At 39.3% G+C, this 16272-nt stretch overlaps 1 protein-coding gene and 1 pseudogene across 1 annotated transcript in view; one reads left to right on the forward strand and one right to left on the reverse strand.

The window, feature by feature from the left end:
* Window positions 1-16272, forward strand: part of YAF2 (YY1 associated factor 2) — a 47516-nt gene that overhangs the window by 9983 nt on the left and 21261 nt on the right. The gene's annotated exons all lie outside the window — the stretch shown is intronic.
* LOC141980708 (E3 SUMO-protein ligase ZBED1-like) overlaps window positions 1-16272 on the reverse strand; it is a 100426-nt pseudogene that overhangs the window by 1575 nt on the left and 82579 nt on the right.

Here is a 16272-nt window from a genome sequence, read left to right on the forward strand (position 1 = left end):
GAGAAGTGAAAGAAAAAGATCTGAGGATCTACTGGATAGGAGGGATTCATAGGCTCCAGGGCAAGAAGAGACCATTATGATCATCTAGTGACAGTCTGATCTCCTGTATAAGACAAAGCCAGAGAACTTCCCCAAAATAATCCTTTCTGAACTAGAGCGTATCTTTAAAAATAAAAAATAAAAAAAAATTCCAATCTCGATTTAAAAATTGACAGTCCATCACATCCCTTAGTAAATTATTCCAGTGATGAATTACTCTTTCAGTTAAACATATATGCCTTGTTTCCAGGCTGAGTTTATCTAGCCTCATCTTCCAGCCATTGGACATTTGTTTGCAAGATTGAAGAGCCCATTATCAAATATTTGTTTCCCATGTAAGTACTTATAGATTATAATCAAGTCGCCCCTTAACCTTCTCTTTAAGCTAAATATATTGAGCTCCTTGAGTCATTACTGTAAGACGTGCTGTCTAATTTTTTTAATCATTCTCATGGCTCTTCTCTGAACACTCTCCAGTTTATCAGCCTCCTTCTTGAATTGTGGACACCAGAACTGGCCACGCTATTCCAGCACTGAGCTCACCAATGCAAAATACAGAGGTAAAATAACCTGTCCATCTCAAGATTCCCCTCTTTTTGCATCCAAGGATCACATTAGCCCTTTTAGCCCCAGCATTGCACTGGGAAATCATATTCAGCTGATTATTCACCATGACCCCCAAATCTTTTTCAGAGTCACTGCTTTCCAGGATAGAATCCCCCATCTTATAAGTGTGGCTTATGTTCTTTGGTCCTAAATGTATATATTTACATTTAGCTGTATTAAAATGCATGTTGTTTACTTGCAATCAGCTTACCAAGCAATCCATATCACTCTCTATTACTGACCTGATATTATTTCTCTCCATTATTTACCATCCCCTAATCTTTTGTCATATGCAGACTTTATTGGTGACTATTTTATGTTCTCTTCCAGGTCAGGGTTGTGCTGAATCCTGTTGATTTATCTTAGCTATTTGTAAGGCATCTGTCACTTTGATATTGAAGTGCATTTAAAAAACAAAACAAAAAAAACTTGGGAGTTTACTCCTGGGATGCTTCTAGGAGGATTGCTATAGGTCCTAATGAGCATTCTAATGATTCTGGCTCTTCTGTTATCCTTCACTCTTTCACCTAAATGGTGTGTTTTAATATAATTTTTTTTAAAATGTGTGCAAGTGGGATTAATAAATTTGGTGTTAGTGCCACCAATCTCTTCTTCAGCTATCTTGCTGTTGCATGGTCTGAGAGATATAGAGATTTGAATGAATACCTGAGTCAAGATTAATTTAAATAAGACAGAGATGATATTGGTAGGAAGAAAGCTTCTCTACCATCATCTAAGGGGAATGACCAGCTTGCATTATTTATTTTCTTGAAAGGTTTGGGGAAGGGCCGCCATCAACTAGAAAACTCCTCCATCTTTCCAGCTTTCATTTGAAAGCAATGACTTGTCCTTAAACTTGGCTATTCCATAGTGCTTGGCTCTGCCATAATTAGAACACAAAAATTGATTTTTTTTCCCCCAGTGGAAAAAGAGCATCTAAATCTATCATTCATTTAAAAAGTAGAACTACCAACTCTAAAAAATAGATAAAAGGTCAACTTGACTGCCCCCTTATGCTTTCCGAGCAGAAGAGCTTGTATCTGCTTGCATGAGGAGAGGGACAGAGAAGTTGAGGAGTGCTGCTTCTGTGGCATCATCTTCTCTTAAACTCCCCACGGTGAGCTGAAGAAAAAGCAGTATTGTCCACATTCCCTCCTCCTTCCTCTCCAGAAAAGTGATGGATATTTATACCCAATATTAACCCTGCTTTGAGCAATAGTAACTGTGCCTCTGCAGATAAACCCTGCGTGTGTGTGTGTGTGTGTGTGTGTGTTGGGAGAGGTCATGTTCCCATAAATCCCACAGATCTGGGGGTCTATATCAGCTGCCTGCTCTGCAGACTCCCAAAGGCTTTCTCCTAAGAGGTTGTTATGAAGGAAACTGAGATTTCTGACCCATCTAGCGCCTTTCCATTTCGCCTGTTGTTTTCTAATAAATAGTAGCTGGCTGAGATCCGTACTCCTTTTAATTTTTTTTTTTAACAAGTGTATTCCAGAATTTATTATGTGAACCTAAATTTCTTTCTAGTTAGAAAACATATTTGAAATATAAACATCACTTTGCTGCATACCAGTGGACCATACAAAAATATTTTTTTTGGGGGGGGGGGGGGAATCAGTTGTAATACCAGTATATGAGAAGTTTAAAATACTTTCTGTAACACAGCTAAAGAACATTAGGTTGCTGCTTTTTAAAAAAAAAAAAAAAAAAAAAAAATAGATCCATGAATGTAAATTTGGGTTTTCTAAAGCTGCTGAAATGGATATTTCTTTCTCAGGATGGACTGTTGTGCAGTGTACTAGTCCCCTGCAGGATGCTTGCTGGCCTCATCTGTTAAATGCCATCTGGAAAATAGGGCAGTATGTGTTTTAAGGGAATGATTAAATAGGGACACTGCCTCAAGAGGTAGTTTTCCGCACATTTATACAGTGACTGATTAAACCATATGGGACCTGTACGTCTATTCTAATTGAATCAGCTTTTATAGAAAGACACAACTGCTAGAAATGTAGTAAATGGACGAATTCCAAGTAAATACTTAACACAACAAAATAGCTAGGAATCGTAAGGTACTGGAATTCAGTCACTGTTGGAAATCTGGGGTGGTTTGGAGGTTAGGTTTTTTGTTGCTTTTTTTTTTTTTTTTTTAAAGTAGCAAATACAGAGATACAATACAATTTGTATGTATTCAGCATATGGGTTTGGTCTACTAAGAGTTCCATAGCACCATTCAGGCCACTAGTTCCATTATTTGTATTGTTAGGACTGTTGTATAATTTGCATAAGTAATGCAACTTGCCCTAACCAATATGGCATATAATGGCAGTGATGGTAATGAGAATAAAAAGGGAAGAAAATCGTTTGGATTAGTTAAGTAAATTAATAAATGTTGAAGATAGTCTTATCATGCACTGTCCTAATGTAGAACTACGGAAGACTAGTTACTCAGAAGATGGCTGTGTGTTGTCATTAGTAGCAATGCTTATGTAACATTGAAAGGTAAACATAGTTTCGTATATTCGGGGTTCTCAAACATTTGTATTTTGTGGCCAACATCTTTGTAGAGAGAGTGGTCACAGGCCATCACCCCTCCCCTCACAATCTGCAGACCACCTCTTCTCTCATTGGTGATTCAATTACATCCCTGTGGCAATGACAACAATTGCTTATATAGAAAGCAATATTAAGAAGGTATTTAATGTAATTATAGCTTCTTTCAGTATGACTTAGTGGATAGAAATAAGGAGAGCCATCACCATGTGAGGTCCATTGCAAATGTTCTGTGGACCACAGTTCAAAAGACAATTTTTAAAAGGTTTTGAATACTACTTTAATTTGTATATTACATTGCCAACATTCTGCACTGTGACACTGTTTCAGTCTAGAAGAAATGATAATTTTAAGTAGAAGCTGCAAATTTACTTTCCGTAGAGTTAAAGTTGAGGGGTGATATTTTCCTCCCATTAAAGTTGAGGGCAAAACTTCCACTGACTTCAGAGGAGCCAGGATTCACCCAAGGTCTCTAGTGAAGTTGAAAAAAGTAGCTATTTTTGTAATAATTTTTATTTAATATTGCACCCAGTGAGGATCAGTGTGCTGTTGTGCTAGGTGCTGTACAAACACCTGCAGAGATACAGCACCTGCCCCCAAAGAACTTGCAAAATAGGTAGGTAGGTCTGATACCGTCTGTCTTAGTGGGGAAAAGAGAAATTTAATTTTTTAGTTTTGAGAAACTAAGAGAATATTATTCGAGTATTTGGAAAAATTGAGTGCCTAGTAAAATTGACTGAAAGGGACGCCTTCAACTTGAAAATAATGTTGTCCGGAAATTTTGTATTTACTACACTTAAGACCATTATAGCTGAAAAGTCTATCTATGAGATTGTGTGTGTGTTGACATTTTTTTAAATTTCAGTATGGTTTTGAGCTTATTGTAGAATATCAGGGTTGGAAAGGACCTCAGGAGGTCACCTAGTCCAACCCCCTGCTCAAAGCAGAACCAATCCCCAACTAAATCATCCCAGCCAGGGCTCTGTCAAGCCTGACTTTAAAAATCTCTCAGGAAGGAGATTCCACCACCTCCCTAGGTAACCCATTCCAATGCTTCACCACCCTCCTAGTGAAAAAGTTTTTCCTAATACCCAACCTAAACCTCCCCCACTGCAACTTGAGACCATTACTTGTTCTGTCATCTGCTACCCCTGAGAACAGTCTAGATCCATCCTCTTTGGAACCCCCTTTCAGGTAGTTGAAAGCAGCTATCAAATCCCCCCTCATTCTTCTCTTCCGCAGACTAAATAAGCCCAGTTCCCTCAGCCTCTCCTCGTAAGTCATGTGTTCCAGTCCCCTAATAATTTTTGTTGCCCTCCGCTGATCTCTTTCCACATCCTCCTTGTAGTGTGGGGCCCACAACTGGACATAGTACTCCAGTTGAGGCCTCACCAATGCCGAATAGAAGGGAATGATCACATTCCTCGATCTGCTGGCAAATGCCATTAGCCTTCTTGGCAACAAGGGTACACTGTTGACTCGTATCCAGCTTCTCGTCCACTGTAACCCCTAGGTCCTTTTCTGCAGAACTGCTGCCTAGCCACTCGGTCCCTAGTCTGTAGCGGTGCATGGGATTCTTCTGTCCTAAGTGCAGGACTCTGCACTTGTCCTTGCTGAACCTTGTAGCAAAGCGATGACTTCATGGTGTGGCGCCTCCTGCTGGTCGTCTGAGAATTAGCTCTTTTCCAGCATATGGAGCGCCCTCTGCAGGCCAGTGTCTTGCCTGCCGCTGGCCCCGTGTCCCTCCCAGACCCCGGTGCCTCTTTACCTCGGGGTTCTGCCCCCAGTAGTACCCCCTTACTCTGGGTTCCCTTCCCAGGGAAGCCCCCAACCCTCTAAACCCACCTTGCCTCAGTGGCTACTGCAAGTCATCATCTAGCCCCCTTTCACTGGGGCAGACTGCAGTCTATAATGGCCACTCATCATTGGCAAGGGGTAGGACCTGCTGCCTTTGCCTATCCTGGGGTGTACCTCTGCAGCCGCGGTACCTTTTGGCCTTAAACAAGGCCTGCAGCCTGGGGGTTTACCAGGCTGAGCTCCCTACCTCTCTTTGCCCTTCCCCAGCACCGCTTTGCTTCAGGTACCTTCCTCTCAGGCAGCTAGCCCTTCCCACTCCAGGGCCAGAGTGAGACTCCTTCAGCTTCTGTCCCATAACCCTCTTATAAGGGTCATCTGGGCTACTTCCCCCAGCTGTTCTAACTCCTCTTATTTCAGGAATAGGGTAACAACCCCGCTACAAACTTCATCATATTTCTTTTGGCCCAATCTTCTAATTTATCTAGGTCCCTCTGTATCCTATCCCTACCCTCCAGCATATCTACCACTCCTCCCAGTTTAGTCTCATCTGCAAACTTGCCGAGGGTGCAATCCACGCTGTCCTCCAGATCATTAATGAAGATATTGAACAAAACTGGCCCTAGGACTGACCCTTGGGGCACTCTGCTTGATACCGGCTGCCAACTAGACATGGAGCCATTGATCACTACCCGTTGAGCCTGATGATCTAGCCAGCTTTCTATCCATTCATCCAGCTCATACTTCTTTAACTTGCTGGCAAGAATATGGTGGGAGACCGTATCAAAAGCTTTGCTAAAGTCAAGGAATAACACATCCACTGCTTTCCCCTCATCCACAGAGCCAGTTATCTCATCATAGAAGGCAATTAGGTTAGTCAGGCATGACTTACCAGTGCAGTGAATCCATGCTGACTGTTCTGATCTCTTTCCTCTCCTCTAAGTGCTTCAGAATTGATTCAACTGTATGCTGTCTAGATCGCTACATGAGCAAAAGTATTCATTGTTTTACTTTCTAATGTCTTAATCTAAACATTTTTTTTGCTGAAATCTATTGATTTCTGCCCATATGAAGACTTGCATTTAGTGGCAATTTCTTGGATCTGTGGAAATTCCACATCTGTGCATTTGTAGACTCTGGTCATAAGATAAGGATGATAAATTCACTACTTTCTTATATAAAATCCTAATAGGATTACAGCATAGGTACAAATATGCATCCTGATCCCACAAGATTTTCATTGTAATGGAATTCCCTGGCCCGCAAGGGGTTCTTCTTGAAGTCCGCAGGACTCCTCCATATGGGACCCAGTACAAATAGAGGTCATCCCATACAAGGCTGCTTGTAGGACTAGAGTCACAGTGACACATGCACTTTCTACTAGGATGAAAGATCAGAATATAATAAAAATTAAGAAGTTGTGAAAGCTATTAGTATTTGGTTATGATAAAATACATCAGAAGCTGTTAGTTCTTGTAAGAACAAGACAGTTCTGTCTTTGTATGCATTAATTTTTTTATTAAATTATCAGTATTTGCTTTTGTACTTTTAAAGGAACAAAAGATAGATGAGAAAGGGACATAGATACAGAAGACGCTTAACCTCTCAGTGCCTTCAAAAAAAATCTTTTCTGTAACAGGATTTTAAAACATACCTGTTTCTACAGTGGTGTTGTGTGGATTGATCAATGTTTGTAAAGAAGTTTGTCATCCTTAGGTGAAAAGTACAACGTAAGTGTAAAGTATACTGAAGGTAAAAAGATCTTTTCTTGGTTGTAGCTCCTCTTTTATATAACTTTTTAATGGTATTGCAGTTTATACTGCATGTTTATTTCAGTATATTGTGACTATTGCATCCAAATTGTCACTTGTCATGAAAAATGTCTTCTAATGTTGCTCATAGTTGTAACCTATTCTGTAATTTCAGTGCTGAGCAGCTTTGTGTAGTTGGTTTTGGATTTTTTTGTTTTGGTTTAGTTTTAACTGCAATTAAAATTTTGCATAACTACCTTCCTTTTGCAAACTATATTAAATCAGAATGAATATTTACTGTCTGACACCACACCTATAATAAAAACCTAAACATTGTACAACGATTATTAAGAACATCCATACATATATCGGTTATGTGGAGGTGTGCTTCTTAATACTATGTATTCTGATATTGTGTGTGTAACCTCTTCCCAGAAAGGTTTAAGTACATGCTTCCTGTATCATTTATAAAAAATATACCTGTTTGTGTTTTGTAGTTCTAGCATTTGCTGGAAATAAACAAAGTAGATATTGTTCTAGCTGGTAGGTAGGTAGTGTGTGTGTGTGTGTGTGTGTGTGTGTGTGTGTGTGTATACACAATATAAAAATTCAAAATTAAATCTAACCAATAGTTTTTCATTATATTTTTGTTTGGATTATTGAATTAAGATACTTGAGTACCTAAGCAGTTAGTTCTTTTTTGTGGGATTTGGGACAGAGATGATAATGTAGATAGAAAGTTGTAAAGATACACTGTGACAATTTGTGGTTCAATACAGACAAGTAAATGGTGGTATCACCACCTGCCCTGCAACTCTGGGTGCCTTAAATGCTATTCTGACACGAACACGCAGCTGACAAACATGCAGGTCACACCCAGGCTTCCACCACCCATTTTACTTTTTGCAGAGTGATCCCAGCACATTCCCAATCCTGAATTTCCCCCAAATTAATCTGCCAACATGACAATCTGCTTAGGTTCCCTGAATTGTGAGTTACTGTGTTACCCCTCTCAGCCTCAGCAAGTGGGACTTTTGCTCCTCCTCAGCTGTGTGACAACACCCTGACACACCAGCTTCTCTACCCTGCCAGCAAACTCTTCAGGACTCTGCCCGTCTGAACCTTGCTCCCACTACTGGGTTCCCCAGAGACGTCTCTTTGCAGTGTCCAGCTCTCTTCTGGAATACTCTCAGAAGTTAAGTTGGTTGCTCCTTTAAAAAGACAATACACTGCAGCTCATTAATTTAACTGGGATTTGACAGACACTCTTATTTCAATCTCAGCACTGGATTGGTTTATAGTAAACAAGTTTATTAAATAAAAAATCATAGGTTTAAGTCATGCCAAATATAAGGAGTAAAGATAGAAATGGTTACAAACAAACAAAAGTAAATCTACACTTCGAAGACTAAATTCTGGTCTACACTAAGAACTTATGACTGTCACTGAGGGGAGTGGAAAATCCACACCTCTGAGTGACGCAGTTATGCCAGCCAAACTTCCAGTATAGACAGTGCAGTGTCGATGGGAGGGCTTCCGCATTAACATAGCTACCACCTCTCAGGGAGGTGATGTGCCTGTGCCAATGGGAGAAATTCTCCTGTCAGTGTAGGTAACATCTTCACTAAACCACTCAGTGCAGCTGCACCCCTGTAGCACTGTAAGCATAGACAAGCCCTAAAACTTAACATCAGCAAGTTACAATCTTTGCCTAAGCAGGTTATTCACCTATATTCCGTTCCCAGAGACTTAAACCCCCTTGGTTGATGGACCTAGCATTCTATGATTTCAATAGCTCTGGCCCCTTGAATCCCCCAAGTGATGGTCAACTATGGGGTTCTCTCCCCTTCTTTTTGTAGCCCAGTAAACCTCTGAAATGTATTCTTTGAAAATTTAAGCCCAGACAAAGTTTCTCTCTCCTGCTGGGGTGTAGATGCCATGCTGTCTTCTCCCCTGCTTGATAGCTTTGTTTACCTTATATGTAAATTTACATTCATTGTCTCTGCTTGATGCCCAGGCTGGTCAGACAAGCTCATTCATTCGTCTAGTGCAGACTGGGTTTATGCATTGTTTGCCAAACAAGTTTAAGAACAAAATTCTATCATATTTATAACTGTTTGTACACACCCTGTACATACATCACTGGATGATTTTTGGGACCAGTGTGGCACCAGTTTGTATATGATACCTTACATGACGTCTTTTAGATACAGATTATGACAATAGTATGTTGGGTGCAGTGAATGTTTCAGGCTTGATAGCTGCAGACAGAGAGTTGTAAACCCACCACTGGGACCCTGTGTCACATGGTTTTTTTTCCTTAGGATTTCAGTGATGACTGTGCACTGGAAAGATGGAGATGGAGGGGCTGTTTTTTATCTGAAGACCTGTGATTCTATAAGTGGTTTCTTGAGATGATGTTTGGGATTCAACTGGTGTGGAATGGCTGGTGGTCTTCAAACAAAATCCATAAATTTATATAGGATTCCTTTCACTATTAGAACTGAAGATAGGTGGAACTGGAATTATTCCCTGTCAAACCTCTGCAGGACTCTAGTGCACTTAATGTTTCTCTAGCTGCACTATGACTTTTGCCATGTTAAGAGAACTTTTTTTTAAATGCTGTAAATGCGGAAATATTAGCAGAAAGAGAAATTATTGCTTAGATGTTTTTAGAACCATTCTTGTGATCTGGTAAAATTCTCTCATTTTACTTTGTATGCAGCACTGTCGTAGCTGTGTTTTTACTTTGGGGTTTACTAGGGCTGTCAAGTGATTAAAAAATAATTATGTGATTAACCGTGCGATTAATCACATTTTTTAAACGATAATAGAATATCATTTATTGTTTTGGAATGTTTTTTCTACATTTTTCACATTGATTTCAATTACAACACAGAACACACAGTGTCGAGTGCTCACTTTATATTTATTTTTAATTACTCTTTTTGTTTTTAATAGCGCAAATATTTGTATTGTTCAATTCACCTCATACAAGTACTGTAATACAATCTCTTTATCGTGAAAGTTAACCTTACAAATGTAGAATTGTGTTTAAAAAAAAAACGGCATTCAAGAACAAAACAATGTAAAACTTTAGAGCTTACAAGTCCACTCAGTCCTACATCTTGTTCAGTCAATCATTCAGATAAACAGTTTGGTTTACGTTTGCAAGAGATAATGCTGCCCGCTTCTTGTTTACAACATCACCTGAAAGTGAGAAGAGTTGTTCACATGGCACTGTTGTAACTGGCGTCGCAAGATATTTACGTGCCAGATGGGTTAAAGATTCATATGTCCCTTCATGCTTCAACCACCATTCCAAAGGGCATGCGTCGATGCTAATGAGGGGTTCTGCTCGATAATGATCCAAAGCAGTGCAGACAGACGCATGTTCACTTTCATCATCTGAGTCAGATGCCATCAGCAGAAGGTTGATTTTCTTTTTTGGTGGATCAGGTTCTGTAGTTTTCGTATCGGAGTGTTGCTCTTAAGAAAAGCATGCTGCACACCTCGTCCCTCTCAGATTTTGGAAGGCACTTCGGATTCTTAAACCTTAGGTAGAATGCTGTAGCCATCTTTAGAAATCTCACATGGGTGGTACCTTCTTTGCATTTTGTCAAATCTGCAGTGAAAGTGTTCTTAAAACAAACATCATCATCATCATCATCATGGGTCATCATCATGGGTCATCATCCGAGGCTGCTATAACATGAAATATATGGCACAATGCGGATAAAACAGAGCAGGAGACCTACTATTCTCCCCCAAGGAGTTTAATCCCAAATATAATTAATGCATGTATTTTTTTAATGAGCATCATCAGCATGGAAGCATGTCCTCTGGAATGGTGGCTGAAGCATGAAGGGGCGTGCGAATGTTTAGCATATTTGGCACGTAAATACCTTGCAACGTCGGCTACAAAAGTGCCATGCGAATGTCTGTTCTTATTTACAATGTCACCTGAAAGTGAGAAGCTGACAGAGTTCTCCTGTAAATGTAAAAAAAGTATTTGTCTTGGTGATTGGCTGAATAAGAAGTAGGACTGAGTGGACTTGTAGGCTCTAAAGTTTTACATTGTTTTGTTTTTGAGTGCAGTTATGTAATCAAAAAAAAATCTACGTTTGTAAGTTGTACTTTCATGATAAAGAGATTGCATTACAGTATTGTATGAGGTGAATTGAAAAATACCATTTCTTATCATTTTTACAGTACAAATATTTGCAATAAAATTACAAAGTGAGCACTGTACACTTTGTATTGTGTGTTGTAATTGAAATCAATATATTTGAAAAGAAAAATATCCAAAATATGGAATAAATTTCAATTGGTATTCTATTGTTTAACAGTGCGATTGAAATTGTGATTAATCGCGATTAATTTTTTTTAGTTAATCGTGCGAGTTAACTGCGATTAATCGACAGCCCTAATGTTTACCCAGACTGGCAGCCACTAGTTGTGTTGTATAATATTCACAAAAGTGTATTGCTGTTGAGTTGGCTTATTAACATTTATTCTGCAATTTATCCCATGTTATGGTTCATTTATTTTAAAAGCTGGATTTCTTCATATAAATATTCATGGGGAAAAAAGTACTGCTTGTCTGTATTTTTTTGTTGGCAGGTGCGGTGGTGAGTGCTTAATGTGGGGTCTGTGTTTGTTGCGAGAAGCATGATGCTTCTGATATATTACATCTTTTTTCTTGAAAAGGTGATGTATGAACTAGCTGTTTTTTGCCACATCCTGCAGTAAGTGCATTTCAAAAACTATGGTTAAAACTGGAATGTTCTAAAATATCTGTACAATGTCAATTTTGATGTGTTTGAGATGTAATTGTAGTTTAGGATTTTAGCCTTTGTATATTTTAAACGAGTCAAGATCTGTGGCTTTCTACTAGTGTTTGTTTTGTTTTAAAGTTACATTTAATTTCAGATAATTCAGTGTTAATATTTATGAATTATGTAACTAAGCATGCGGTACTAAGATCTAATACCATGGAGGAGTTCTGGTGAAGAGACAATCCATGAGAGCAATGATAAAGTATTTTGTCATCAGGATCCATTACTAGAACTTATTTCCCAAATGACAATTGGAAATGTCACTTTTGCTGGCAGCTCAGTCTCCACCCCCCTAACTTTTATACAAAGCCTATCTTTTAGCCTCTAGAGATGGCTTATCTCCCACAAATTCCCCCTTCGTCCTCTCCCATATTTTGAGTTGAAGTGTGTTTTTTGTAAACTGTTGTGCCTGTTAAGGTAAACAAGTAGAGGACGTCAGTCTGGCATCTTTCACGTGGACTGGGCTTGTTGTTAAATGTTAAGAGAAATTAGGGTTGGAAAAATTCATAAAATAGCGATCTTGATAAGATATTTTTAAATCTTATCTCAGTGAGGTTACATGAAAGAATGGGGAAGGGCAATATCAGCAGATGGAATTCCATCATTCCTGTTGAAAGAAATGTAGAATATTTTGACTTAAAGAGCTTAGTCGGGAACACACATCTCCTACAACACAGAGGACACAATGCAGATAGGGGTCGGAGAGCGTCCAGATCCATTGAGCTCTGTGAACCTAACAAGAGCTAGAGATAAATTAGTTTACACTTTATAGTGTGAAAAGTTGAAATAGCTGCCAAATATTATCCCACTCTTCAGCTGCTGAAAAAAAGTACGTACACTGTTTCCTAGGCCCTGTGGAAGTGGGGATTTTTACTGTACATAATGTCCAAGGTGCTATATGAACATTAAAAAGGCACAGTGACTGCTGCAAAGAGCTTGCATTCCAAAAAAGGATAAAAAAGACCCAAAGACAGAGGGGTTGGGGGAAGGGAGGTCAAGAGACAAAGCAATAATTAATAATGTCCTGATAACAATGTTTTAGTAATATGTTTGGATTTTATTTTTGTAAGATACATACTATTTCCAAATACTCCACAATGCTGCCACAATCAGCTGGTTAGATTCTTATAGGCCAGGTCTACACTAAAGACCTATATTGGTGAAAAATCCACACCCCTGAGCGACATAGTTATACTGATCTAAGCCCCTATATAGGCAGCGCTACATTGGAGAGAGAGCTTCTCCTGTTGACATAGCTACTGCCTATCGGGGAGGTGGATTAACTATGTCGACAGGAGAAGCTCTCCTGTCAGCTTAGTACGTCTTCACTAAAGTGCTACAGCGGCTGGTGCAACTGTGCCCCTGTAGTGCTGTACATGAAGACAAGCCCATAGACACTATAGCAAAAGTGAGCCTTCAGGAGGGGCCTGAATTAGGGGACCTTAGTTGCCTTTTGAATTAGCTTGGGAGGGAAGACATTCCTCGTACAGGGGATGGTGTAAAAGAAAGCAGAGAGAATTCTGGAAGAAGCAAACAAGTGAGATATCAAAACAAACATTGGTCATGGAACAGGAGGTGGGTGACCCAATGAGAGAGACAGTAGATAAGGAAAGAGGCTCAGTGTATGTGGAATGTCTTGGTGTAGTGGTTAGGGTGCTTCCTTGGGATTGAGAGACTCAAGTTTTCTGCTTTGCTGCAGACTTCCTGTGATAGGTCACTTAGTTTTTCTGTGTCTCAGTTTTAAGTAGTAGTAATAAGTACTTTTCTATGTCACTAGCATACTGAAGATTATTGCTAAAGATTGTGTGGTCCTCAGATGCAACAGTAAGGATGGCCATGTAAGTAGATAGAAACTGAGGACAAAATTTAACTTGTGTTTGAAAAGAGAGAGCCAGTGAAGGGATTCAAAGTTGTGTTTAAGAGACATGGCTAAATCGATGGACAAGAAATGATCTCAGCAGCTTTATTTTGTGTGGATTTAACAATAATAGTCCTAATAATAATACTTTGGATCCTTACAAGACCGCATCCTGGCTTCCGGATTTTAAGTAGAATTAGGAGTGAGGTAATGAAGAAAGTTCTGGATGAATGTAGGAGAGGAGAGGAAGGATACCTGTCATCACTAGGGGGATTACTCTTCATGACTCTTCAGACCATTGAATGATTATAATTTAGGCATGGGCTGCAAGAGTGAAGGTGATTGAGTTCACCATTTTGATCTCTGGATAAGGTTGATTAGCTGGGACTCCCTTGACTAGATTTGACATGAGGGCTTCTGCTAAATATGGAGATAACTGGACTAAGTACAGCAGGTTTGCTCATTTATGTATAGTCAGCACTCTAGGGTTTGTTGCAAAAGTTTCATTAAACTTCTACAAAATGTTGCCATCATACATGAGGACAAGGACTGAAAATGAACTTTGACAGGAAAATCTACATGTGATTGAAGTGATATGACTGCTCCTTCTCCCCCCATCCTCCCTAAACAAATTTTAGTCTCTTCTGAGACTGAAATGCCATAGTTTGGCAGGGTTTTGTGTTTGTATTATCCATTCCATTGAAAATAAACTTTCCAGTGTTTGACTAAAGATGATTTATGTGAGTGGATTAATTAGTGCTTGTAAGCTTGGAGATGAAAAGTGCTATTTATTATTATTTATTAGACTTGGAAAAACTCAATTTTTATTTATAATTTTGACATCAATTTATTTTTATGCATTTTTTTAATTTTAATTTTTAAATTTTCACAATTGTGGGAAATTATGGGGGGGATTCAGACAATTGGAAGGTCAGACAGCAATTAATGACAGACGTTGAGATTCAAAAAGCTAAATTGTCAACAACATGTCAACATATATAAAGTAAATATTGTGAAATCAAACTCTAAGTTCTCAAGCAGCATTTTTCTTACTTTGCCTATCTATAAATTTCAGCTATTATTGACGGAAATTTTTTTTGTGTGTATGGTGGAGATTACAACAGGTCATGCTAAAAGGTGAACTGTCAGGCTGGAGGGAAGTTACTAGTGGAGTTCCTCAAGGATTGGTCTTGGGACCAATCTTATTTAATGTTGTCGATAATGACTTTGACAAAAAAATTGGAAGTATAGTAATAAAATTTTTGTGTGACACAAAGTGGGGAGGTATTGCCAATATGTAGAGGACTGGACTATCATACAAGAAGATTTGGACCACGAAAACTGGAGTAACAGAAATTGGATGAAATTTAATAGTGCAAAGTTCAAGGTCATGTATTGGGGACTAATAACAAATTTTTTGATATAAGATGAGGATGTATCAGTTGGAAGCAAGAGAGGTGGAGAAAGTCTTGGGTGTATTGGTCAATCACAGAATGGCTGAGAGCCCCAGTGTGGCGCAGCTATGAAAAAGAATAATGCAATCCTAGGATGCACAGGGGAGGTGCTTTCAGTAGAGATAAGGAAGTATTATCATTATACAGGGAACTGGTGAGAGATCCTGTGGAATATCCTGTGCAATTCTAGTATCCCATCTTCGGATTGGAACAGATGCAGAGAAGGACTACTAGAACTAGATCAGAGGAATGGAGAACCTACCTTACCAGAGGAAATTTAAGGGGTGTGGCTTGTTTATCCTAACAAAATGAAGGCTGAGGGAAGAGATGATTGCTCTCTATAAATACATCAGAGGGATAAACATCAGGGAAGGGAGAGGAGGTTTTTTAAGTTAAGGGCCAATTTTGGCACAAGAATAATGGATATAAACTGGTCATCAATAAGTTTAGGCTTGAAATTAGATGAAGGTTTCTAGCCATCTGAGGAGTGGCATTCTGGAACAACCTTCCAAGGGGAATAGTGGGGGACAAAAAGATTAACTTGTTTTAAGACTGAGCATGATAAGTTTATGGAGGGGATATGATGAGATTGCCCACAATGTCATATGGCTCATCCATGACAGCTATAAGCAAATATTTCCAGCTACCAGAGATGGGATGCTAGATGGGGAGCTCTGAGTTTACTCTAGAGAAGTCTTTCCAAGGTGTGTAGCTGATGGGTCTCGCTCACATGTTCATGGTCTAACTGATCATTATATTTGGGATCATGAAGGAATTTCCCCCCAGGTCAGATTGACAAAGACTCGGGGGGGGGGGGGGTTCTCCTTCCTCTGCAGTGTTGAGACATGGGTCACTTGCTGGTTTGAACTAGAATAAATTATGAATTCGCTGTAATTTTAAGTCTTTAAATGAAGATTTGAGGACTTCTGAAACTCAGCCAGAGGCTATAGGCCTACTACAGGAGTGGGTGGGTGAGGTTCTGTGGCCTGCAATGTGCTTTTCACCCTGTGTCTTGCCTGTCCAGTAAGAAAATGGTATGTCTGATGAGACATCTAGGAGTAATTTCTGGCAAGTGCTGGGCCACAGAAGCTAAATTCAGATTAGAAAGAAAAGTCTTAGATACAGCTACCATAAAGACCTTTGATTTTACATAATTCCAGTTTCACATACAGGGCAAACTAGCTTATTTGTTTTGATTACAGTACTGCCTATGAGCCCCAATTGGCCATCAAGGCCCTACTGTGCTAAGCACGATACCAAAACCAATTATTTTAAGTCCCTGTCCTACAAAGTTTACAATCTAGGTATTAGTCAAGACATAACAGGTGGCTGAGGTTTGATTTTGATCACCTGCAAGAATACTCCTAAATTATGTCATGAAA

The sequence above is a fragment of the Natator depressus genome, chromosome 1, assembly GCF_965152275.1.
Source record: "Natator depressus isolate rNatDep1 chromosome 1, rNatDep2.hap1, whole genome shotgun sequence".
Lineage (NCBI taxonomy): Eukaryota > Metazoa > Chordata > Testudines > Cheloniidae > Natator > Natator depressus.